General features: G+C 36.5%; 1 protein-coding gene and 1 pseudogene across 1 annotated transcript in view; both read right to left on the bottom strand.

Moving 5' to 3' along the window:
- Positions 1-27474, bottom strand: part of ATG10 (autophagy related 10) — a 339677-nt gene that overhangs the window by 253069 nt on the left and 59134 nt on the right. The gene's annotated exons all lie outside the window — the stretch shown is intronic.
- Positions 26571-27281, bottom strand: LOC123232543 (annotated as a pseudogene).

The raw sequence follows: 27474 nt of genomic DNA on the forward strand, positions 1-27474 counted from the left end.
ATACTATTGTGCTCAAAGGAATAATGAACTGGAGGAATTCCAAGTGAACTGGAATGACCTCCAGGAATTGATACAGAGTGAAAGGAGCAGAACCAGGAGAACAACAGAGACTGATACACTGTGGTACAATGGAACATAATGGACTTCTCTACTAGCTGCAATGCAAGGATCCAGAACAATGTTGAGGGACTTATGAGAAAGAAAGCTATCCACATCCAGAGGGAGAACTGTGGGAGTGGAAACATAGATGAAAAACAACTGCTTGAACACATAGGTTGATGGGGATATTATTGGGGATGTAGACGCTAAACGATCACCCTAGTGCAACTATCAATAATATGAAAATAGGTCTTGATCAATGATACATGTAAAACACAGTGGAATTGCACGTCGGCTACGGGGAAGGGAGGAGTATGGGGGAGAGGGAAAGAACATGAGTCATGTAACCATGGGAAAATATTCTAAATAAAAGTAAACAAACAAACAAACAAATAAATAAGGGACATATAAGATAATGGTGATACAATCATAAGCCTACTGAAAGTTTGACTCAAAAGATTTCTGAAGGAGGAAAAGATACCAAAGAATTAGAAAAATATTAGTTGGTATCATGTCCCTCTCCCCCCCAAAAAAATTAACTAACAACTCAACAACTACTGAACTATGTGTCTACTTTTTTATTTACATAAAATCTTATGAGTATTATTTACACACACATACACATTGAGGGTCTCCTCATTGAGGATATCAATATATAAAAGGCAGGCTTTTGCAAATGAGAGTTCAGAATGTCCTTACCATCATAGAACTTAACTAAAAAATAGACAATGTGTAAGATTTTGTGGTACCTATTATAGGTTGCTTACTTTTTTTTTTTTTTTAACTTTTTTTGGTAGAACAAAACACCACCTTAAAGGTTCTTTTCCAACATTAGGTGTCTCTCATCCAAAGACCAAAATTATTCAGGATTCCTTGAAACAGAGATAACCTTGTTCTCAGATGCTCTAATCATAAATATCAGGTAATCCAGTAAACAGAAGTCCTTTTTTACCAAAGGTATTCAAAATGCCAGAGGAGATCCAGAGTCCAAGTTGAAGAAGATTTATCTGTCATTGGTGAGATCAAAATGATGTTCCTATTTGAGGAAGACATTGTGCTAATATTGCAAAACCTTTGTGGATGGGTAGGCCAAACACTTTTTGAGTGGTTATGCTTATCTTACATAAGGCTCTACAATACTCTATGATAGTAGGGGCAGCTAGGTGGCTCCATGGATAAAGAGCCAGGTCAGGAGACAGGAGGTTTTTGATTCAAATTTGGCCTCAGATGCTTTGTAGCTGTGTGACCCCAAGAGAGTCAGTTAACCCCAATTGCCCAGCCCTTATCATTCTTTTGACTGGAAACCAATATTTAGTACAAATTCTAAGGCAGAAGGTAAGGGTTTAAAAAATGGAGCATCATTACAACCTCACCATATTTATATCAACTATAATTTCATTCATAATATGTTGGTTGTTTATATTTACACATATAAACACAAGTGTATATGTAATTATTATAGCCAATAATGAAAAACACATACACACACATACATATATATACATATATATAGACACTGACAATAATAATTTGACTCAGACATTTAATAAAGGTAAATTAATTGTTCTAAAAGATCAAAGAAAGTGTCTTAAGTTAGCAAACATCTAACTTGCTAAATAGAGATTGCAGCTGAAAAAACACTGAGTTAGAATATAAATTCATATATAAAATCTTAAAAAGAAGGAATGTGAAAAATTATCAATAATATTGTCTCATAAAGCAAAAAGAAACAGTAGAGGGTAAAATCACTTTAAAGATAACTTGGAAGAAATCAAAAGTAACAATAAGCACATGAGAAAGTGTTCTAAATCTCTAATAATTAGAGAAATGCAAATCAAAACAACTCTGAGGTATCACCTCATACCTAGCAGATTGGCTAAAATGATAGCAGGGGAGAGTAATGAATGTTGGAGGGGATATGGCAAAATTGGGACATTAATGCATTGATGGTGTAGTTGTGAACTGATCCAACCATTCTGGATGGCAATTTGGAACTATGCCCAAAGAGCAATAAAAGACTGCCTACCCTTCGATCCAGCGAGAGCATTGCTGGGTTTGTACCCCAAAGAGATCATAGATAAACAGACTTGCACAAAAATATTTATAGCTGTGCTTTTTGTGGTGGCAAAAACTGGAAAGCAAGGGTATGCCTTTCAATTGGGGAATGGCTGAACAAATTGTGATATATGCTGGTGATTGTAAGAATGGGATTTGTGCAAGGGGGATGGGACAAAAGAAGCCAGAGAAGGAGTTATTATTATATGATGGAATACTACTGTGCCCAAAGGAACAATAAACTGGAGGAATTCCATGTGAACTGGAATGACCTCCAGGAATTGATGCAGACTGAAAGGAGCAGAACCAGGAGAATTTTGTACACAAAGACTGATACATTGTGGTAAAATAAAAAGTAATGGACTTCTGTACTAGCAGCAGCGCAATGACCCAGGACAATTCTGAGGGACTTATGGAAAAGAACACTACCCACATTCAGAGGAAAAACTACAGGAGTGGAAACACAGAAGAAAAATAACTACTTGAACACATGGGTTGATGCGGACATGATTTGGGATGTAGACTCTAAATGACCACCCCTGTACAACTATCAATAATATGGAAATAGGTCTTGATTGTTGACACATGTTAAAACCAGTGGAAATGCACATTGGCTCAGGGGGGTGGGGGTGGGGTGGAGGGGAGAGTAAGAACATGAATCATGTAACCATGGAAAATTTTTCTAAAAAATAAAAATTCAGTCAAAAAAAAAAAACTTGGCAAAATAGCCAACTAAGCAAAATCATCCCAAGGACATTCAATGATAAAAATATTAGGAGGGGGTGCCTCATAGTCACTGAGGTGCTTTATAAACAAAGAAGAAATGACACTATAGAGAACAAAGATGGGGAAAGCCATCAGACTGAACCAAGTACATACAGAGGAGAAGCCGAAACAATTATAAGAGAATTAAAGAACATATATGCAAAGATATCTGAAAAACATATCAAAACCTATGAGAAAACTATCTCAGGCTTGTTAATCCATTTAAAAAGTTTACCAAGAGAATATCAATAAGCACGAAATATTTGCTTTCTCTTTCATAAATGTCTGTATGATAATGCATGTAGACACAAATCAAGGGCATCCTTGATGACAGAATAAGTACAGAACAAACAAGCTTTCGCAAATGATACTCAAAATATATCAAATCTCTACCATCTCACAATTAACTAAAAGATCTACACAAAATCCCATTAAGCTTAATTACCAATATATGAAAAAGCACTTGATTCCATAGAATAAAAAGCTGCTTGTCCAAGTGTTTTTGAAGCAAAGTATTCAAAATTCCTTGGAAGATATAACAATAGAAATAACACAGATCAGTGATCCTGTGATAATAAATATCAGAGCAGGCGGAAAACAAGGAGTTGTATTTGCCAACAGTATTTGCCACTGTGATGGCAGAGACATGGTATAGGGTGGAGATCAAGGAAGAATCAATTGCCAGTAGGCAGTGAGTTCCTCCAAATACTCATTTGAAGATGACACTGTATCAGGCTCTAGTAAACTACAGAGCTTCCTTCAAAAACTTACATTGTAAAGGAAGAAAATATGAGATCTCTATATGAGAACAGTTATAAGGAAACTCTAGAGAGGAAAGCAAGAGTACATGAGAACAACTTTTGCTAAAGCTAGCATATGAGCTGAGTCTTTAAATAACACAATGATTCTAAGATTTGGAAGTGAAGAAAAGGGCGTTCCAGGCATGAAGACAACAAGGGCAGAGCCAGGGAGATGAGGTATACTGGGCAAGCAAGTAGGTGGATATAAAAGAAAAACTGAATAGGTCTAAATAAGGTTATAAAGAACTTTAAATGAAAGAAGAATTTACATTTGATGCTAGGCCTAATCAAGAGCCACAGTATGTACTTTTATGCTTTGTGTACTTTTTAAGCAATAAATTATTAGGTTTTAATTTCTGATGCCTTCCACCTTCTTCCATTTTGTGTTAATTATATTCACATTCACAGTTCTCAGGAAAGAGGAGGTAAACAATGGTAACCAAATGAAGCATGCATTGCCATTAATAGTCAATGAGTTGGTTTGTTTTGCTTAATTCTACTTCTTTGTTACAAAGCAGATTTCTATTCTGCAGGACAGGCTTAAAGGTGATAATGCTATATAAAAAATAAGGTTTCAATAAAATGTTTAAGAAAGAAAAAAATAGGCTGCAGCTGGCTGGTTAGGTAGATTGAGGGTCAGGCCTAGAGCTGGGAGGTCTTAGGTTCAAATCTGACCTCATACACTTTCTAGCTTTGTGACCCTGGGCAAGTCACTTAAACCCCATTACCTAGCCCTTACCACTCCTCTGCCTTAAAACCAATACACAGTATTGATCCTAAGACATAAGGTATGGGTTTAAAATAACAATCATAATAATAATCACCATACCAATTACCTGTCTCTAGTACAGTGATATCTTTCCTATTCTCCATAACTTTTCAAATATCACTAGCTTAACTCAGTTATCACTATTTCTAGATTTGATGTGAATATAATTTTTAATATTTGTTTTCTGATATTCTGTGATCCCTCCCCCTTCCCCAAGAAGGCAATAATATCATACAAGTTGTATATAAATTATGATATAATCCATATTTCCATTCTCACCATGTTTTGAAAGAAGGCATATATTGCCTACTCTAAGAAAACTCATGGAGGAAATAAAATACAGAATGATATGTTTTAATCTGCATTCAGACTTGTCTGTTCCTTCTATGGAAATATCCTTTTTTTTTTTTTTGTCAGGTCTCTTGGGTGCCCTGGATTTTTGCCTTGTTGATAATAGTTAAGTCTTTTACAATGGATCATCATACATTATTGCTGTTACTGTGTACAATATTCTCCTGGTTCTACTTGGTATGGGCATTGTACCCCCAAAACCATAGAAGTGTTTCAAGCAAACTATAAGTAGGGAAATTCCTTTGCTCCATTTTATCCTTGTGACTTCTAAACCAAACCATCTGATAACTCCTGTAAGATCCTGAAAGGATTATTCTCCTTGGATTGTCCTTTAGATGGCTGAAGAGATACACCTCCAGGCTATACCCTGATACCATCAGGTTGTATCTAATGCATCTACCTGTGATGTCCCCTAAACTATGAGGGTCACCCCCTATGTCTTCAGGCAGACCCCAGTCAGATGACCAAACTCCCCTGCCCATGCCTCAATGCACACCACTCTAAAGATACGCCTTCAGCATGGCACAAAGTCATGCCTCCATGTTGTATAGAGTATAAAAAACCCAGAAATAATGAACTCTGGGGGACAGCTTTCCCAAAAGACAACTTTCTATCTACGCTGTTTCCCCTAGGAGGTAGTCTTCCACTTATGCTATCCTCCTGGCTATATTCAACATTACTTTCTAAATCAGGGGTCAGCAACATATGGCTCTTGAGCCATATCTGGCTCCACCTCCCAACCTGCCAGTCCCGGAGAGCCCCAGGATGTGCCCCAGGGGGCCCTTCAGCCCCCGGCCCATATTCCAGCACCTTCTGTCCTCCTCCTTACTCCTTCCGCAGGCATTTATGGCTCTCACGGCCAAAAAGGTTGCCGGCCATTGCTCTAAATTAATAAATTTCTCTCTCTTTTTTAAAGCGGTTTCGGAGTCTTGCATCCTTGCAAAATGTACCCTTCCTGAATCCTGAGGGTTCATCTTAAGCCCCCCCCCCCAACATATTCACTTCACTCGGTATTGCTTTATGTCTTTCCAGATTTTTTTGTGATCATCTTGTTTGCCATTTCTTATCACACAATGGTATTCCATTACAAGCATATACCCAAGCCATTCCCCACAGATGGACATCCCTTCAGGTTTCAGTTCTTTGCCACCACAAGAGAAGAGTTTCTCAGGTATCATTTCTGCAAGTTCTTTCGATGTCTTAGTCTGTAGATTATCTAGACCAGTGGTTCCCAAACTTTTTTGGCCTACCGCCCCCTTTCCAGAAAAAGTATTACTTAGCACCCCCTGGAAATTAATTTTTTTTTAATTTTAATAGCAATTAATAGGAAAGATATATGTATTAATGTTTCTACCTTTTTTATAAAATATAGTAAAGAAAGGTGTAAATTAGAAACACTGAACTTTGAAATTATGAAACTATTTACTGAACTCAGAATAGAATGTAATACAAAAAAAATTAAAACATTCAAAATTCCAAATGCACCTGTGGCCATCACCGCCCCCCTGGATTGCTGCAGCACCCACCAGAAGGTGGTGGTGCCCACTTTGGGAATCACTGATCTAGACCTTGTGATATGAACTCATTAACAAAAAAGGTATTCTCACCACTTCTTTGTCTTTATTTTGGGATTCAATTCCCTCTTAATCATTTTTGTTTTATACTCTAAAGTGCCATTCTCCTAGGCAGAGAAAACAAAAGCAAAAAAGGAACTTAGTATTTCAATGTTTTACATTATCATTCTATCCACCTTGATTGCAATTCCTATTCTTTCTTTGATGTCCTCTAGCTCCCAACATTACTTCAAAAAGCTGTTTTTGTTATGTTGCTGTGGTTAAGCCATGTCCAACTCTACACAACCCCATTTTTATGAGGTTTTCTTGGCAAAGATACTGGCATAGTTTGTCCTTTCCTTTTCTTTCCATTTCCATTTTCTTCCTTTCCTTCCTTTCCATTTTACAGTTGAGGAAACTGAGGCAAACAGGTTAAGTGAACTGCCCAAGGTCACAGAGCCACTAAGCATCTGAGGCTGAATTTGAATTCAGACCCAGCACTCAATTCACTAAGCCTCCTACCTGTCACCAAGCTGTTTGTTTTTTTTTTATTCTTACCATTTATTTGCAAGGCCCTATCCTGGTCAGAGCATTCCCCTTACATTCTTACAGGAAGTCTATTAAATCAAAGTTTCCTTTACAAATTTAGGAATATGTTAAAACTACTCCTCTTTTCTTACTCACTGGAATCATTTGTATTTGGGTCATCGGAATTTCTCTTTTGACTTGGCTTCCTCTGTAAAATTTTAGGCTAATCTAGGATGTCAAACCAATAAGTTTTCATTTATTAAGCATTTACTACTTAAGCCCAGCACTATGCCCTGGAAATAAAGATACAAGCAAAAAAGAAAAACAGCCCCAGCCTTGAAGGAGCTTACACTCAGATGGGATTAGAAAGCACATCAAAGGGAATTGAAAGGGGTGGGGATGGAAGGAGGGTACTACTATCTTCTTTCTAGGCAAACTCAATAAACTATTACTCAAACTCTATTTCATGGGATGCCAAATTTGGAACTGTGAAGCCATCTGGTTCAGCTCCCTGATTTAATTGATGAGAAAACTGAAGGCTACAGAGGTGAAATAATTTGCCCAAGGTCACTCAGGTCATTAGTGTCAGCGATGGGATATATAATCAATGCTCTTTTCATAGTAATATGGTCACACTATGCACTCCTCATTTATGAACATTTTTTATGGCTTCTGGAGCACTTTTAACCTGTCCTGACCAATTCCCTAATACAGTACAGGGCCCAACCAGGCCATTAAGCCCCAAGGAATAAAAAGCAGAATCAATCTGCTATTAGTCAGACCAAAAAATAAGATTACCAGAGGAAATTTAGTGACATTTTTTTGAGCCATGGGATACATATATATGTATATATGTTAATAGCTTATTTAACTCACAGAATGTTTGAAAGTATTATGATTTTAAAGCTAGTTAAATTACCATGGTCTCCCTGGAGACAAATAACTAAAAATAAGTACAAAATAATATTACATATAGCATTATATATTATGTGTTAGTCATATTCCTATATTAGTTATATTTATCATATTGGAATATTTATCATCAGTCTCTATATCTTAAAGTTTTCAGGGTTAAACACATTGAGATTTAATTTATTTCCTCCACTTTACATCAATTTTCAGTAACATTTTATTTTCAAAATTTTCTAACTATGTTTGTTTTCCATTTTGAGCTCATAGATGTGAGGACTTCTTATGTGCCCTCATACTTTTTTATTAAATTATACAGTACTGTAATAGTTCCCAAAGAAAGCTCTCCTGCTTATTTGTGCCTGAGGAGCAGCCAACTGAAGATACAGCTGACTGAAAAGGATCCAGGGACTCACTATAAAGAAATATCTTCTCTTTGCCTTATTTTCCAATTTAGGTTTGTGGAGCAAAAGGGGCTTCTGGTGTTCTATCTTCAGAAGGTCAAGAATCTTAAGTTTTATCTTTACTTATCTAATGTCTTAGGTAAGGTGATTTTTTTTAAAAAGCATGTCAATGATGACATGACACCAGTTTTACCCTTTTCAAGCCTACTTTCTGCAACTGTGATAAGAAAATCAAAACTTCACATAAGTTAATTGCCCTTATTTTAATTCTGATTATTTTATGAAACTTATTTATATAATTTGTGATTTGAAAAGCTGGAAAAATTGTCAGTGCAGATGAGAAAAATTGTTAGAATTAATGAAAGCACCACTTAAAGTTTGAATATCTTATCTTTGCAGGGCAGCAGTCAACTCCCTCACTTTTTTGCTACTAGTTAATCAGAAATTTACAAGTGCTAAATGACCTATGGGAAAACTATCTTTCCCTGAATGCAGTAGAGATGTATTAAAAATAAGAGCAAAAATATTAAAAATTGAATACAAGAGCAAGATAGTTCAAATATAATTTTTTTCTTACCATAAGCTATGTAGATGGAAGGCAGGCTTAACTCATTATATGTTTTCCATGCATTGGTTTAAAAAAATAAAGGGAAACTATTATTACTAGATGACAACTTGTATTTTAGGCTCCACTGAAATGATCATGTCTTTAAGTATTTTATCCCCTAGGAAATCTACACACACAAGGTGAACCTCTCAGGGCAGTTTATGGAGCACTTATGAAAATGAAAGCAACAAAATGATTTAATTTCAAATTCTTAAGTAAAATAAATAAGATTGGATTAGAAAGGTCCGCAACTTTTTTGGCCATAAACGCCTGCAGAAGGAGGAGGAAGGCGCTGGAATATGGGGCAGGGGCTGAAGGGCCCCCTGGAGCACATCCTGGGGCTCTGCCCGGACTGGCCGGTCAGGAAGTGGAGCCAGATATGGCTCGAGAGCCATACGTTGCTGACCCCTGGATTAGATGGTCTATAAGGTTATTTCTAGTTGATCCAATCTTATAATAAAATAATTTTAAATGCTGCCTTTTAAAAATATGTAAAATAAGAATATTTAAAAATTTTTAAGTCTTTAAATACTTGGTACTTAATATAACAACTCATTTCTTACCACTGTGAGACAATGGCTACAGATCCAGCCTCAGTCAGGTAGACCTGGATTCAAGTACTATTTCATAGAGATAATGAAAATGGTACCCTGGCCAAGTCATACCAAAGCAACTCTCTAAGTTGCAGAATAGCTTCTGATCTAAATTGGTGGAGGGGATTTCTTCACTGGACAGATCTGAACCCTTACCCACTCCTCCGGAAAAAAAAAAAAAAAAGATTTTATATGGACTGGTCAATACTATTTCTGAAGAATATCCCCATTCAATATTTCTTATACCAGTGAACTTCAATAGATTTTCTTCAGGACAAATCTAACCCCAACCATCTCGAGTTCTCTCTTCCATAGCCCAGGCATGAGCTTATTAGCAAATATTCTGTCATAAAGCAAATTTAAACTCCCGTTTACAAATCATGTTTAAAGGGGCACTGAGCAGCCATGCTAGTGAGTTGGTGCCCATGTGTAGCTAAGCTCTTAGAGCTGCCTGCCTTCCTACCATGGCTATGAGCAGGTCTTCAGGGCCGCCTCAAACAATGCCACCTGCAGGGGCCTCTAGTGGAGTGCCTGAAGCCACATAGGGCATCTGGGAGTAGTTGAGGGGTGCCTAATGCTTTGCTACCAACAGGAACAACTTTTGGAGGAATTTGATTATTAATTTGGGACTCTTTGCTGCTGGTGTATGCCTGGCCAGGAACCTAAATGACATTGACTTGATGGCACCCCAGCAAGGCCTGTAGCATAGCTGATGTAACTAGTGACTTCATTTCTAATTCTGCCTTTGGCGATCTGATTAGAGTTTCTTGGAAGCTATAGCCAACCTATAGCTATTACCTTGACATTGACCACCAAAAGATCTGTTTTGACTGGCTACCACAAATCTCATTCAGACTTGCTGCATTCCCTTCTGTACACTAGATCTTTCTTCCTCAGTCAGCCAGTATATGATCAGTCAAAGCGTCAGTCTCTACTTAAGCATGTTGTGTATATTGCCTTTGCTCCATATTGTATACTTATTTTGCACATCCTTGGAGGCTGGACAGATGCCAGGCAGGGAATGTGTTGCAAGTGGCATTCACTGTTCTCTTCGGTTATATAAAGATTTATTTTTCTCCTGGCCCCCACCACCACCACCATGTTTGAAATAAAGACAGTCAACTAAAAAAAAAAATCTTGTTTAAATTTTGTTGTTGTTCTTAATTTTATCTCTCTTTTTGATCCTTTTTATCACCCTGGGATATAGGTGGTAATAGGACAGGGACAGCTCAAAGGGACCAAGGCTAGGAATCCAGCCACATAGGAGCCTGATAGACAACTTAGAAGAGCAAGAAAGATGTTGAGCAGAATGGATGAGTAATATAATGAAAAAGTCATGGCCTCATAGGAAAGGCCATTGAGAATGCTTGCCCAGGATACTCAAGGATACCTCGTCCAAGCTCCATGCACACCACCTATGCAAGAAGTGACTATAATCTAGTCTAGTGATGATGAACCTATGGCATGGGTGTCAAAGATGCCACCCTCTCTCCCTACCCCCCAGCCCCAGAGTTCATTATTAGAAAAGATTCAGGCAGAGCTGCTCCCCTTCTCCTTTCCACCATTCCTGACAACATATTTTCCCATTCCCCATCCCCCATCCCTCTGCCTCTGTCCAGCAGCCCAATGGGAGTGCACAGGGAGAAAGTGAGCAGCTCACAGGTGATAGAGCTGGAAGGGAGCAGAGTGCTTGGGTCACCCACCTCCCCGTCTCTACACTCACTCAGGATATTCCTCACTTCACCAGCCCCTTGGCCCAGCAGCCCAATGGGAGAGCTTCCTCCCTCTCTGGTGTGGGGGAAAGGGGAGGGGCACCTAGGATGTGGTGTGGGAGAGACATGTAATGTGTGTGTGGGGGGGGGGACAGCACTTGGACTGGGAGGAGAGGTTGGATGGGGAAGGGGGGCTGGAGTCCAGCACTCCATCTCTAAAAGGTTCTCTATCACTGATCTGGTCAATGAGAGTGGCACTAGGGAACTGATGAACTCTGAAAGTAGGGCAGAATTTGCTCAATTGTCTGTCTTGATTTCATATTGCCCCTAAGGTATAGGAAACTTGGGACCTACATACACATTAACTATATACAGAAAGCGCTCAAAGAATCAAGTTACTTCTGACTGGCAGGGACAGTTCTTCTGTTGAAGAAAATGAGCTCAGAGGGAACTAAACTTTGGGATGTGATTTGAGCATCAAGAAAGAGTGGTCACAAAAGTGATACCTTCAGCTAAAGCTGGCGGCCAATAAAGGCACTGACAAGGTCTGCTACTAAGCAGAGCTGAACAAATTCTTCAAATCATGCAATAGTCCTGGTAGGAAACTAACCCCAAAATATAGTTCAGTGTGAGTTACACAGAAACATCCACATCAAAAACAGATTAAATCCTGGGTTAGTTTAAATTGTGATTGATGACAATTAAGGATTAAGAAGAAAGGTCGTGATTTGTAGCTAGGTGTTTATTTTAAGTTTGCTCTACAGTATCATCTTTAAATACAAGATTTATGAATGTTTGCTCTGCTTAGCATTTTTAATAAATTCAGTTTTTATAAATAATGAGTAGAAGATTCAAATAAGGCATGCATGCACCTTGTGGTTCAAAACGTTAAGTATGTGAATCATGGCATTTACTACATCCTGCTAATAGTGAATCTTAGAAGCAGAAAAAATACCAAAAGGGAAAAAATACAATATTTTGAATATTGAACAGCCAAATCTAAACATAATCAAAAACATTAAATATACCGATAAGCTATGTGCTCTGATGGGTAATTGTTCACTTCAAGATACTGGCTCAAAAGGAAGATACTGTAGCATCATTCATCACGAGTTGATATTTCTATGAACTGAACTGTCTATGTAGGTGCCCAGCCATAACTCCTCTTAGGTGCCTTCCTCACCTGAAAACTGCCTTCTACAGATCTCACTGTCACACAAAGAGGCTACATCTACCTTTGACTTGGACCCTGTTATATTCAAGCTCTGAGAGTTGGTTTGTCTCACCTTGATTGACTGGGAAAGACAGTTGGAGACCTAGGAATGTTTGTAGGGGCTGTTAGGAGAGGGGAAAGTCAGTTGGCCTGAGGATATAAATAGCCCTCACAACCATCTGGGAGGGGTCTTTGGTCTTTGGTCTTGGAACTTGGACCTGGGAGCTTGGATCTTTGATCTTTGCTCTGAATCTCCCTAGATATTTAGGCATTTAATCATCATTAGCTATTAGGTATCTGGGCCCGGGAGGTGAAGGGAAGAAGGGAGGTAGAAGAAGAAGAGTGTGGGGCTGACATCACAAATTGATACTAAAAAAGCTAAAAGAGGTCATCAGTATCTGTACCAACTGAGCAGATTGCCCTCTGGTTTGGCAGTGGCCAAGCTGAACCAGAGGAGTGTGAAACCACTAGCTCCAGCTTACTGAAACAACAGTCTACAGTCCTGAAGGATTATTGATCATAGCTATTAGTAACAGGGTCTCCTATCCCCAATCCATTCCTGATTATTCCTTTCCCTATTTAAAATCAATAAATAAAGTTTTATTAAGTACCTTCCTGAGTGGTCATTATATCACGACCCTTGGGGAGGGAACAAAGTAGTCAGATGAAAAGATTATCCAAGGCTAATAGAGCCCAATATTAATAATCAATCCAACCCCAGGTGGGACCTGAAAGGGTTACCCATCCACCTGACCATTAAGGGTCCTGCCTGACAACTGTTATAAAGAATAAGGCAATTATAACATCCAGTTGGGTGGTAGGGCTCGGTATTTCCCCTGCTGTCTAGGGAATACAGAGGCATAGCTCTCCAACCAATATCCCCTAGAAGCAGTAGCATCTTAAGAGCCCTATCTACTACGACTATTATTACTATATACAACTATTTATTTACTAAAATTTTTATAACAACCCTCAAATAAGTGGCACAGTAGACAAGACCATAAGGCCTGGATAAATCTGGCCTCTGACACTTACTAGTTGTGTGACCATGCACAAATCATTTAATCGCTGTCTCAATTTCTTCAATTGAAAATGAGAATAATAAAAACACTTATCTCCCCAAGATGTTGTAAGGCTCAAATGAGATATTTATAAAGCACTTAGCACTGTCCCTGGAACACAGCAGGCGCTTAATAAATGCTTATTCCCTTCCCCCCCCTTCTTATCCCCTTTTCTCTCGACTTCCTTCCCTGATAATGTCATTAGTTCCCAGGGGTTCAATTATCATTTCTAGGGAGATGACTCCCAAATCTTTATCAAGCCTCAGCCTGTTTCCTGAACCCATTTCCACATTGCTACAAGTCTAGAGAATTGGCCCAACTCACTGTATGTTACTCTTCCTCCCATACTCCATATTTCAGCCAAAATGGGCTTTCAATCAATTTTCCCAAGATTTTCACAAGTTCTAAAAACTTCTCAAATCTATATTTAAGGTGATGTATTTGGAAGCCCCAAAGCTGTGTGTCACCTATTATTTTATTCTAGCTTAGTTTAAATTTCATATTTAATTCCTGGTTATTTACATAAAATTTTGTTAACTACTCTAAATTCTGCTTTGAAATGCACATGTATAATTCCAACAACCAGCAGGAAATATACCTATATGTGGGAAACAGACAAAATTGTGTATACAGTTTATATCTATGTTTTGAGATGATTCTGCAAATCAGAAAGAAGTCCTGGTTTACTGGAAGAATAAGTTTATGACTTTAACTGTTTTTCATTACTGGAAAATTTACATGCTGAAAAGTAACAAGAACCTAGGTAAAAAATAAATAAACAGTATGTGCACTTCAAGGGCCTGCTTCTTTCAAGAAACACAAACAAAATGGGGTTTTATTAGCTGTTTCATTAAGTTTTATTTTAGACAAAAACAAACACTGAAAGCATATGTGCAACATCTGATGCAAAAGGATTTTATTCTAAACAGTCTCTGTACAAAACTCATTAATGTAACATTAAATGTGCAGACCTGTCAAGCAATTTAAGTATAATTTAACTCATTTTAGTTTATTTATCATTTCTGACACAGTTTATTTAACATGTTCTAATCTTTAAATCAACATGTGTTCCAAGTTAATATGTTAAATCTGTCTTTTCAATGACATTTTGCAATAAATATCTATAGCATCTGTTGAGGGTACTTAGTACACTTATTCTTATCAAGTAAGTAGTAGTAACTGGATATTGGTAACTTTGTTGAAAAACTTTTGAAAACAGGTCATCACTACATATTAGTCAAACTCATGTCTCCTTCCCACACTTATCCTTAGAGTATGAGTATAGTTTTAAAAGAAATTAGATCAATGTTTCACTCTAAATAACATTATTACATCTAAGATAAAAATGTAATATTTGAGATTTGAATTTTTTTTCAAGTAAATGCCTTCCTCTTATGGCAAATTCATTTATGTTGAGGATTAATCATAGTACTACTGGTAAAAGCTGCCAACTTCACTGTTTTTCCTCTCTAAACCCAGCATGGTCCAAGCAAAGTTGGTTATGTGAGAAAATTTTCATAATTATATTGTGTCAGTTTATAACTACAGCTGATTAGATGCCTTTGAAATAAAGATAAGTGAATAAGTGAATTTCCTCTGTTAATTAAAACAGTTGCATATTGACCCATAAAAATCTGAAAGTGCTAAAAGATGTGAGGGAGAATTAACTAAAAATTATTTTTCCCAAGAACATTTCTGATCCTTAAGGAAAATGCAGTTTGAGCAATCAAATTTTTGTTCTTATTTAGATCTCAAGTTAAAGATGGTGGGAAGATCTTATTAAATGTGAAGATAGTTAATAAAAATAATAATTCTTCAGTTTCATGGAACCATCTTCCCACACATTCATACATCTTCTAATCATTCACTCAAGTGGAAGCATGACAGATACATAAGTCTGTGGCTTGGTGTGTTGGGAGTGGAAGAAATACTAGAGTGGAGTCAGAAGATTTGGGTTCACATACAGGTCTAGCTCATGATAGCTGCATGACATTCACAGCAAGTCACTTTCATCTGTTACCATGATTTGTAACCTCTCAGTCCCAGGTGTATTCAAGACATTTCATTAAGTTATAAGCCACAGGTATGTTCGTTTTATTTTTTTAAGGCAAGTATTTATTAAATAACTCAATAAAAAGGACATTGTTTCTATTCATTAACAAGCTGAAGAAATTAAACTTAGCTAAGTTTGATTTTTAAAAATAATTAAACACTAAAATACAATCTTTATGATATGACACAAAATGTATTTTTGCTATAGTGATAATGAGGCACATAAAAAGATACAATCAAATTTCATGACTTTTATCTTTAACCATGTAATAAACTAACTCAAAATAACCAAAACGGATTAAGGTCTTCTCTTCCTAACTTAGAGAATGAGACACTGATCATCAGGTATCATGGATTTAATTCTTCAACCATCACAGAAATTAACTGATAAAATTCATTCTCATTCAATGTACAAAATTATGATTGAGTTTATGAGAAACTGTTGGGACACTACACTTATCAGTTTGATTTATACATGTGCTAGTTTCAAAAAAGTGCTTTAACATGAACAACTTGTAACAGATAAAGACAGCAAAGCACTTGTCATATTTGCAGAAGGTATGGAGGATGGAAGACCAGTACAATACCTTGTGCTGATCGTGTCATTCTCTGATGGTTATTCTAGTGCTACCTTTAGGAACAGATCCATCATAACATCTATGCAATCTGACTTCGACTTCAACTCATCCAAGGACACCACATATTTTTGGCAATAATTCTTAGTACATTCCTGCCAACATCTAAGCTCAGCAGTTTTTCCATTGCAGTCTTAATTTTATAAATCTCCTGTTCAAATCACTGGTCAATTCATGTAATCACTCAATCTAGGAATGGACAAAATGCAATTATTCTATCCTGATCATCTTTGTCATACTAAAGTGATTTGTTGTTCAGTAATTTTAGTCACGTCCAACTCTCCATGACTTCGTAGGTGTTTTCTTGGCAGAAGTACAGGAGTAGTTTCTCATTTCCTTCTCTGGCTCATCTTTATATATGATGGACTGAGACAGTGTTAAAGCAACTTGACCAAGATGGCATTGCTAGTAAGTGTCTGAGGCCAGATTTGAACTCAGGAAGATGAATCTTCCTGACTCCAAGCCCAGCACTTTATCCAATGTGCCACTAGCACTGTTAAGTGATACTAAGACTGAAAACACAATCAATCCAAGTAACCATTTTTTCTCTTAAGTAAAGGAACTGATATATCATTTTCTACATACATTTTTATGCCATCATTGAAAACAGATTGTAAATATCTGGGATCACTTGTCACTGTAGCTGAAGAATGTTGTAAGCTTTTCATCCCTGTCACTTGAGATCTGGAGCATGAAGAGTTTTTAGTTCCTTTTACCACCAGCTATAGAATATGCATATCATGAGGAAGGCAAAGATGAACTTAAATGAGTTTAAGTTCATGGCTAATTCCTTGACTTTGCAGTTAATGTCAGCAAGTTGAGCTGTTTCCATAATATCTTCTAGTTTTGTTTCATAGTAGTCTTTCCTTCTAACTATGCCTTCCCATCTTGTTTCTGACAGGGACTTCAAAGTATTTAACAAGGATCCTGCTTCTTGTGAAAACCTCCATTATTGCATCCTCATAACTCTCCTCTACAAAGACAAAGAGAAAAGCTTAAAAAACAAAAAACAAAAGCAATTCTGTTTTATTTGCTTGAAGTACATGCATATACAAAAGTAAGGTTCAGACAAAGTTCTGAGAAACATAAAAAAGTTTTTTTCACTGTTTATTTCTTTAAATTTATTTAAATTCCCACAGTATATTTAGATACAGTAGATGTGCCACTAAAACAAACAGGCATCACTGGTGACCAATCAATTTTAAGAATAACAAGGATATAACTGGTCAAAAATAGGCCAAGTAACAGTTGTTAATGAACAGACACATATTGTTCAAGTAGATATCTATTAATAGTGGCCATAGAAGCATTTTCAGCACTTATTGAGACTATCTTTCAATTTGGTGAAGATGTGACTATTTATTGGAGAACACTGTGCAAAGTCACAATTAAATAATTTTGGATTAATTACTAAGATAGATAGTATTTCAGCAAGATTATTGCCTATGCTTTGCCTAAATTAAATGATATTCTTGAAGTACACTGACAAGATTTAGATATTAACTTTCCTCAAAACTGTCAACATTTTCATTGTGACCCCCAAATAGTATTCCACTTTTTATAAAATGCATAACTATGTCAATTAGTGACTCCATTACACTTTGATTATATCACCATTCTTCTTGTTTAGACAGACAAACCAACTTGCCCATATCCAACAATAAATCAATAGGTTTCCCATTATTAAATATTTATTATCCAGAAGCCAGTTTCTGAATTCCTTAACAATACATGCTAGATCTCTTTCACCTTAGCTTTGCTGCATCATTATAGGAAAAGAAATGGAAGTAAAAGCAAAATGCTTGATCTCAAGATAAAAAATATAGGTAGTTAGAATATAGTTTAATACCAATTGAGCTAAAAAAACTTCATTTATTTGATATCTTACTTCTAGAAAATATGGCCAATTTCAATTGATACAGAATTGTATCAGGACTGGCTATCTAATCAACTTTTTGGAATATCAGGTCATCGAATTTCAAACGTTCCATAGCATTGACTAGTCACTAACTTGGGCCTGAAAAATAAAGTTGGTTTTTTTCCATCATTACTTCATTAATTACACACACTGGAATTAGTAGAGACATTATCTTCATACAAGTTATTAACCAAGGAGTCTGCAGCATTTGCACTATTGGCACATTCATTATAATTCAGTTTGTCCACCCTTTTTCTTATCTTAATGAACTGATTTGATCTTACAATTAAAAGGGGGTATCATATGATTGAATTAAAACATAAAGCCATAGGTCTGTTATGCTATTTCAGTAATGTACTTATGACAAAGATTGCAAACACTACACTGTGTTAGGCATGCCTGACATGGACATTTCAGTAGGTCAAAGAATTATTTGGAGAAGTGGGGAGAGAGGAATAAGGGGAGAATGTTGGGTAATGTGATACTGTGATGGTGGGGGGCTATGCTACAAGCAAATGTGGGCTTTCTATATCTGTATTATACAATGTGGTGCTTATTATTAAAACTAAAAGCACATAAAGTAATTAAATTAAAACAGAATGGTACTTTTCTCCTGAAATTATGTGTGCATAGCACACATAGCACAAAGCAACTCCATGTGCACAACACTACTTGAAGTGATCAAAGTGTCATGTATCCTCATCAGCTGTCATATGCTTCTTAAATGTCATCTCTGCCTCCTGCCTTTCTCTTCTAATACATCTTTCCCACGGCTGCCAAAATGATTTTCCTAAAACTAGACGTGGTTATGTCACTCTCCAACTCAGTAAACTCCAGATGCTTACTATTACCTTAGAATCAACAACAAAATACAAACTCTTCTGTTGGCTATCTCATTACATTTTCCAGTTTTATTATTCCTTTTTCCTCACTCTACAATTCAGTTATTGCTACTCTGAAACAAAATTCCATCTCCCTCCAATGTGTTTTTGCATAAGTTGTTCCTGATAGCAGTATATTCCCTCTTTACCTCTACCTCTTAGACTCCCTTCAAAGCACAGTTCAAACATCACCTTTTATGTAAAACCTTTTCGGATTTCCTTGTTGATAACTCATCAGCCCCCCAAAATCACCTTGTATTTATCTTGATTATACATATGCAACCCTAGTCCCATGTCCATTGATATATGACTACTGGCTTGATACATTAGAGCTTTCAGAGAACTTCTTCTTAGGTGAGAGGCAGGACTCTCTTTCTTGGTTTAACTGAGTTACCTTGCTCCCAAAAGAACAGCTCTTTGACTCTTAATTTTCTGGTATATATTCTCCTAGATATACTTTCTCTGATTCCTGTTTTGCTATTAATTTGGATAAATGGGTTTTTTGGTTGTGTTCATTATGGAACTAGTATTTAGTGGAAAAGGAGTCATAACTTGGATATAAAGATTAAAGTCCTGCTTCCCTCCAATACAGTGATCAGAAGTTAGATTGAACCTGAAAACAACACCCTTACATTATTGATGGCAAACCTCTTAGAGACAGAATGCCAGGCTATGCCCTCACCCCACCCACCCCCAGACTGAGTGCCATGCCTGCCCCACAATCAAATGCTGGGTGTGCCCTGCCCCACCTTACCCCACATAGAGTAAGGAGGAAGCTCTCCCATTGGGTTGTTGAGCAGAGGGGCAAGTGTAGAGAGGGGGAGGGTAGTGGCCTGAGTGCTCTGATCCCCTCCAATTCTGCCTCCTGTGAACCACCCACTTTGCCCCCTATGAGCGGCCCACCTTACCCCCTGTGAGCTCCCATTGGGCTGCTGGGCAGAGGGGTGGGGGATGTGAAAAAATGTCATCAGGCACTGTGGAGAGGGGAAGGGGAACAGCTCCATCCAAGTCCCTCTACTTTTCTAGTAATGAACTGAGGAGCTGTCATGTGCCCATAGAAAGCCCTCTGTGTGCCATATTTGGCACCTGTATCACAGTTTGGCCATCACTGCCCTACACCAACATCATTTAAAGGAGCAAAAGATATAATTCTAACCTGGTTACTACCCCTAACCCCTAGGAGAGGAGAATGGCCTGTGATCCCAACCTCAGTCTCCCTCGGAGAAGGATGGGGGAGAAGAGGCCAGAGCTGTCTATTCTGCCTGCCTTTGAATATCACAATGATATCCCTATGTCACAAGCATAGAGACCACACTTGCAATACATGGAACAACAAGAGGGCACAGTGGATAGAGTGCCAAATCTTAAGTCAGAAAGACTAATCTTTCTGAGTTCTAATCTGGCCTCATACACTAACTAGCATATGACCCTTGGCAAGTCACTGTCTGTATATCCATTTCCTCATCTGTAAAATAAGCTGAAGAAGGAAATGGCAAACTACTCCAATATCTTTATCAAGAAAACCCCAAATGATGTCACAAAGTGTTAGTCACACACAAATGAAACAAATGAAAAATTACAACACACCTATGAACATAGCTTCACCTAATACGGTAAAATATAATTTCTCTGAGGGGAGGAAACGTTTCATTTTTGTCTTTTTATCCCCAGTACCTTATTACAGTGCCCTATACATGATAAGAACTAAGAGACAGGTTCATTTCTGAATTAAATCCTACTGCAAAAAACATCATTATATTAAAAGTGGATTTTCACAGAAAGGCATGTTATATTAAATAAAAGGAACTGATTGTTCAAGATATCAGTGTTACTAATTAGCCTTATAATGTATATTTTTATTATTTTGTGCATCCTAATTCATTATTAAAGTAAATATGAACAATGAAGTAGTTTATCCCATATATTTCAAATAAAATTTAGTGTTTTTTCCACAATAAAATTTTTATGGCAAATTGCCATTTCTAGAGTGGCTTTTTTTTGTTTTCATTTTTTTTTCCAAAATCAGTTTTTATAGAAGGATCTTGGCTATAACATTTAAAAGGAATTTCACTACACAACAAAAATTTCCATGTAGCTATAATTTTTTAAGCTCTTAGCCGATGATCCGTTTATCCTGAACAATATTTTATGCAATGACCTTCTCATACAACAAAAGAAATTCAGGCAGTCTCTTAGTTCATTATAATGCAATTTGGCCCATACTCTATTATGTGAAGCAACTTACATAACAAAATTGTACATTTTTGTAAATAATGTTGTTAATATAAGAAAAATTTTATTGGGAAAAAGCACTAGACTCACCATCACCATGGGATATTGTGTCAAGTCCCATGACCTCTGACTCAGGTCATAGAGACTATCTTAAAAATGAAGGACATAATAATCAACAACTTTAGCAAAGTTGCAGGATACAAAATAAATGCACATAAATCATCAGCATTTCTATATATTTCCAACACATTAGAGCAGCAATAGGTAGAAAAAGAAACACCATTTAAAATCACCCTAGACAATGTAAAATACTTAGGAATCTATCTACCAAAACAAACACAGCAATTATATGAAAACAACTACAAAACACTTTCCAAACAAATAAAACTAGATCTAAACAATTGGAAAACCATTGATTGCTCATGGGTAGGATGAGCTAACATAATAAAAATGACCATTCTACCCAAATTAATTTACCTATTTAGCGCTATACCTATCAAACTACCAAAAAACTTCTTTACTGAATTAGAAAAACCTATAACAAATTTCATTTGGAAAAACAAAATATCAAGAATATCAAGTGAAATAATGAAAAAAATGTGAAGGAAGGGGGCCTAGCAGTACCAGATATTAAACTATACTATAAAGCAGCAGTCATTAAAACAATATGGTACTGGCTAAGAGATAGAGAGGAGGATCAATGGAATAGACTTGGGGTAAATGGCATCAGCAAGACAGTATATGATAAACCCAAAGAGCCCAACTTTTGGGACATGAATCCACTATTTGACAAAAACTGCTGGGAAATTTGGAAAACAATATGGGAGAGATTAGGTCTAGATCAACATCTCACACCCTACACCAAGATAAATTCAGAAAGGGCGAACGACTTGAATATAAAGAGGGAAACTATAAACAAGTTAAGTGAACACAGAATAGTTTACTTGTCAGATCTGTGGGAAAGGAAAGACTTTAAAACCAAGCAAGAGTTAGAGAAAATTACAAAATGTAAATTAAATGGTTTTGATTATATTAAACTAAAAAGCTTTTGTACAAACAAAAACAATGTAGTCAAAATCAGAAGGGAAACAACAAATTGGGAAAAAATCTTTATAACCAAAAACTCTGACAGGGTCTAATTACTCAAATATACAAGGAGTTAAATCAATTGTATAAAAAATCAAGCCATTCCCCAATTGATAAAAGGGCAAGAGACATGAATAGGCAATTTTCAGGTAAAGAAATCAAAAGTATCAATAAGCACATGAGAAAGTGTTCCAAATCTCTAATAATTAGAGAAATGCAAATCAAAACCACTCTGAGGTATCACCTCACACCTAGCAGATTGGCTAAAATGAAAGAAGGGGAGAGTAATGAATGTTGGAGGGGATGTGGCAAAATTGGGACATTAATGCATTGCTGGTGGAGTTGTGAACTGATCCAACCATTCTGGCTGGCAACTTGGAACTGCTCAAAGGGCTATAAAAGAATGCCTGCCCTTTGATCCAGCCATACCATTGTTGGGTTTGTACCCCAAAGAGATCATAGATAAACAGACTTGTACGAAAATATTTATAGGTGTGCTTTTTGTGGTGGCAACAAATTGGAAAAGGAGGGTATGTCCTTCAATTGGGGAATGGCTGAACAAATTGTGGTATATGCTGGTGATGGAATACTATTGTGCTAAAAGGAATAATAAACTAGAGGAATTCCAGGTGAACTGGAAAGACCTCCAGGAATTGATGCAGAGCGAAAGGAGCAAAGCCAAAAGAACATTGTACACAGAGACTGATATACTGTGGTAAAATAGAATGTAATGGACTTCTGTACCAGCAGCAATGCAATGACCCAGGAGAATTCTGAGGGATTTATGGAAAGGAACGCTACCCACATTCAGAGGAAGGACTGCAGGAGAGGAAACATATACGAAAAACAATTGCTTCAACGCATGGGTTGAGGTGGACATGATTGGGGTAGTAGACTCGAAACTACCACACCAATGCAACTACCAACAATTTGGAAATAGGTCTTGATCAATGACACATGTTAAAACCAGTGGAAATGTGCATCGGCCATGGGTGGGGGAATTGCAGGGGGTGAAGGGGAAAGTAGGAGCATGAATCATGTAACCATGTTAAAAATGAATATTAATAAATGTTACAAAAAAAGAAAAACTGAATATTAATAAATGTTTAAAAAATAAAAAATAAAAATAAAAATAAAAATAAATGAAGGACATAGCTGTCCCTGAACTTTTTACACAGTTTCATCACCACTAAATCCTTTGCAATTCTCTATGCCCAAGATGGTAGACAATTTAAGCAGAATCTGAGATAGAAAAAATGCCCAGAAGTACAAATACAATCTAAAGCCATGGGAACAAAGCAAACACATATGCCAGAGGGGGCACTCAAGAGTCCTCTCTGTAAGCACACATGCCATCACCCCAACAAAATGTTTGGCAGAGTTCATTACTAGAAAGCCAGAGGGATGCAGGGCTGGGCTACTCTCCTCCTCCTCTCCAGGAACCTAAGGACATCACCTACCCCTCTAAAAGGTTCACCATTACTGATCTAAAGTGTAAGTGTCTGCCCTAGGGCTCTGTCCCTGGTCTTATTTTCTCTCTCTGCATCATTCTTGGTGATCTTATTGGCTTCCCTGAAATCAAACATCATTTCTATGGTTTAACATACACTTAAATGCATATAATATGTAGACTACTTCTAAAAGCAGTACCAGAGTTCTGGCCTCAAAGTCTTATACTACAATCAATAAAGGGGACCTTAAGGTCCCAACCTCAGTCTCCCTTGGAGGATAGGGGAGAAGAGGCCAGAGCTGTCTATTCTGCCTGCCTTTGAGTATCACAACAACATTCCTATGTCACAAGCATAGAGACCACACTTGCAATACATGGAACAACTAGAGGGCACAGTGGATAGAGTACTAAGTCTTAAGTCAGAAAAACTTATCTTTCTGAGTTCTAATCTGGCCTAGAGTGCTGGCCTTGGAGTCAGGAAGACTCATCTTCTTGGTTTCAAATCTGGCCTCACTCACTTAGCTATGTGACCCTGGGCAAGTCACTTAATCCTGCTTGCCTAAGTTTATCTCTAAAATGAGCTGGAGAAGGAAAAAGCAACCCACTCCAGTATCTCTGCCAAGAAAACTCTAAATGGGGTCACAAAGAACAGGACACAACTGAAAAACAATGGAAAACAGTTTTTAAAATCAATATTTCTAAATAATAAAGCTAAACTTTCACAAGCAGAAGAATATGATTTATAAGTTTTAAGAATTTAAATAATATATGAATAGGAAAAGGAAAATCTAGTTCAAAAGAAGAGACTATCTTTGCATATGATAGGCCAAAGGAAAACACTGAGAGTCACTATACTTTCAGGATTGTTGTCTTTTATATTCAAAATTTCTATAAATATTTATGTATAAAAAAGAATAAAATAACAGGTGTAAAATTATCTTAAATATTTTAAAGGATTATATAAATATATACTTATATATGCTTATATACATTGAACTAGATGAAAAATTAATCTGAAGTATTTCTTATGCTCTTAAATAGTCTGTATAATCTATGTAATTTAGTAGCTTATTTGTGGTAAATATGAAATAATTGCAAATAAAGTATTTGCAATTGAGGCACACAAAATTCCCACAGCAAAGAAAGCACTACCAAGACTTCTGATACTATATTCACCAACCCCACCCCCAACAACAACAAAAAAAACTCTTCTATATGTGCACTTGGATTAATGAGTGTTCTCAGTGACCAGATTTATAATCTCAATGTGGAATCTCAGAGTCGCCAAGTCGGCTCATTAAATAAAAAGGCCTCACTTTTTTTATATGTTGAGAACAAAAATCTGTCTAGTTTCACAATTTCCAACCAAAGCTTTCCTTTCACTGAAAGTTCAAACTTTGACCTAGGTATTAAATTCCTGATAGACTCAGGGCATCTTTTTAAACTGAATAAATCCTTTGCAAACAGTCTCTGACTAAAATCTAAGGTTTCAAATGGCTACCTCTAAGAAAGGATGCATTGTAATTCTTTAGCTAATATTTAGTCTCCATCCTCTCCACCCCCAACTATAACTGTGCCTTAAAGAGTATTGTAACTGTCCTTTCTCAAAGATCCTCTTGGATAGACTTTTAAAAATCATACTATTCATAAGTATTTTATTCACAACTAATACAACCTATTCTTGAAAAAACTGCTTAGTTCATGCATATATTTGTGATAGAATGTTTCACAAAATTCAACAAATTATAAGTAGGGACTCAGTGTTACTATGATTCAAATTTTAATTTTAATTTAGTTTAGTTTAGTAATACAGCATGTCTGCTTGGTCTATAAAGCCTTTAGGAGTCTTCTTCATCATTTCCCTCCCTTATCTCAAAGTACTGTGCATGTTGGAAGGATTATTCAGACAAATTTTTTTAACCTCCAAACATGTGTTAAGAATATATATATATATATATATATATATATATATTAAACTTTTACTCTCATTAAAGCAAACATGGTAGCAATATATATTTCTCTTTCTTTAAATAATTTACAAACTTAGAGTACTTGATTTAAGAAAACATAATATCAGAAGGTATATTTTCATGGTCCTCCAAAAATAGTTTTGATTAAGGAGTATGTTAAATTTAGAAAATAAACTTGAAGAAAAATAACTTTTTCAATTCAAAACTGTGAAAATCTGTACCCCTTCCACTGATAACTAAACACAAATCAAAATATATCATTAACCTGAAGTTGGCCTAGTGAAGAATCTTCTTTTAAAAAAAAATCCTTACTTTCCATCTTAGAATCAATACTGTGTACTGGTTCTAAGATAGAAAAGCAGAAAAGGTTAGACAATGGGTGTTAAATGACTTGCCCAGGGTTAGATAGTATCTGAAATCATATTTGAACCCAAAACCTGCCATCTCTGAGCCTGGATCTCAATCCACTGAGCCACCTAGTTGCCCCCCTAAATAAACTCCTAAATTGAGTGATATTGGATCCCAGCGGTACAATAGAATCTGGACATAAAACCTGTCCTGTGTCACTGTTGCCCTGATTAGAACCTAAGCACCCTGAAAGTAGCAATATTTCCTTCTTCATATTTTTATCTCTAGTGCTTAGCACAGTGCCTGATACATGCTTGATAATAGCTTGTTCTGAAATTCATTCACCTCTAGGCTGATAGGACCTGCCAGAGAATAAGTTCTATTTGCATAGCCTTTAGAAATCTGAAGTCACCACTATACCATGAAGTATCTTTTTATATTACTGATTGTATTCATCAACTTTTAAAAACATAATTATAGTTAAATATTACAACAAAAACAATAGCTAGTAGTGTGTTAAGATGATCACATTTCTTTATTCACTATAATATACAAAAGCCAATATTAAACGAAGAGTATTCAACTGGCCCCCATTAAGAAGTTTGGCACTAAATTCCACCTCTTCTCATAAACTTCTCCACTGAAATGGCATCTTCTTTCTTGATGGGTCAAAGTCCACCAGTTCCACCGGATCCATTCCTTCAATCTCCTCTACTTCTTTTCAGGCAGTAACTGTTCCAACAAAGATAACTTATCTTATGAAAGAAAGCCATTCTCTGGGAAGTTTACCTTAAATTCAATTATTAGAATTCCTTTCTCATAAGGTTGGCAATAAATTAGCCTGCCTTCATTCAAAAAATTCAGTACATATCTGATGTCTCCATAATCTACACAAGATGAGAGATAATGACTATAGTTCTATTATTAAGAGTTGATACTGGTTTCGGAAAGATACCTAATGCTTCAACTACCTAGATATTCATATACATTAAAAATTCTTCACCTTGTCCTGTAAATATAGCATTGTCCTTCTGATCCAAAACAATGATATCTTCTGGCTCAAGTCCTGGCTCCTGGTCACCTTTACCATGGTATGTTATCTTTCAACGATCTTTCATATCCTTGTCACTATGAACCTCCGGAATCTTTTTCTCTCAAACAAATTTCCTTCCATTCCATCTTTTACAACTATCTTTCTTTAGGGCTGATTTGCTCCCCATAACCCTGGCATTCCATGAAAACTGATCAAATTTACTGAGCCATTCCAGGTACCATCTGATGAATTTTTATATTTCAGTAAATGGAACTCTGTAAATGGAACAGTATTATACATTTCCTTTCTTACCACCCCATCCTTTACATTTATCATAATTTAAATTGTTTTACAAACTCAGTTTTCTTCTTAACACCATAATATAAATCTTCTAAGGGCAAACACAACTAATGAACAACATTTTTACCTCTCCAATTCATTTGTATTTTT

The sequence above is a fragment of the Gracilinanus agilis genome, chromosome 1 (assembly GCF_016433145.1).
Source record: "Gracilinanus agilis isolate LMUSP501 chromosome 1, AgileGrace, whole genome shotgun sequence".
Lineage (NCBI taxonomy): Eukaryota > Metazoa > Chordata > Mammalia > Didelphimorphia > Didelphidae > Gracilinanus > Gracilinanus agilis.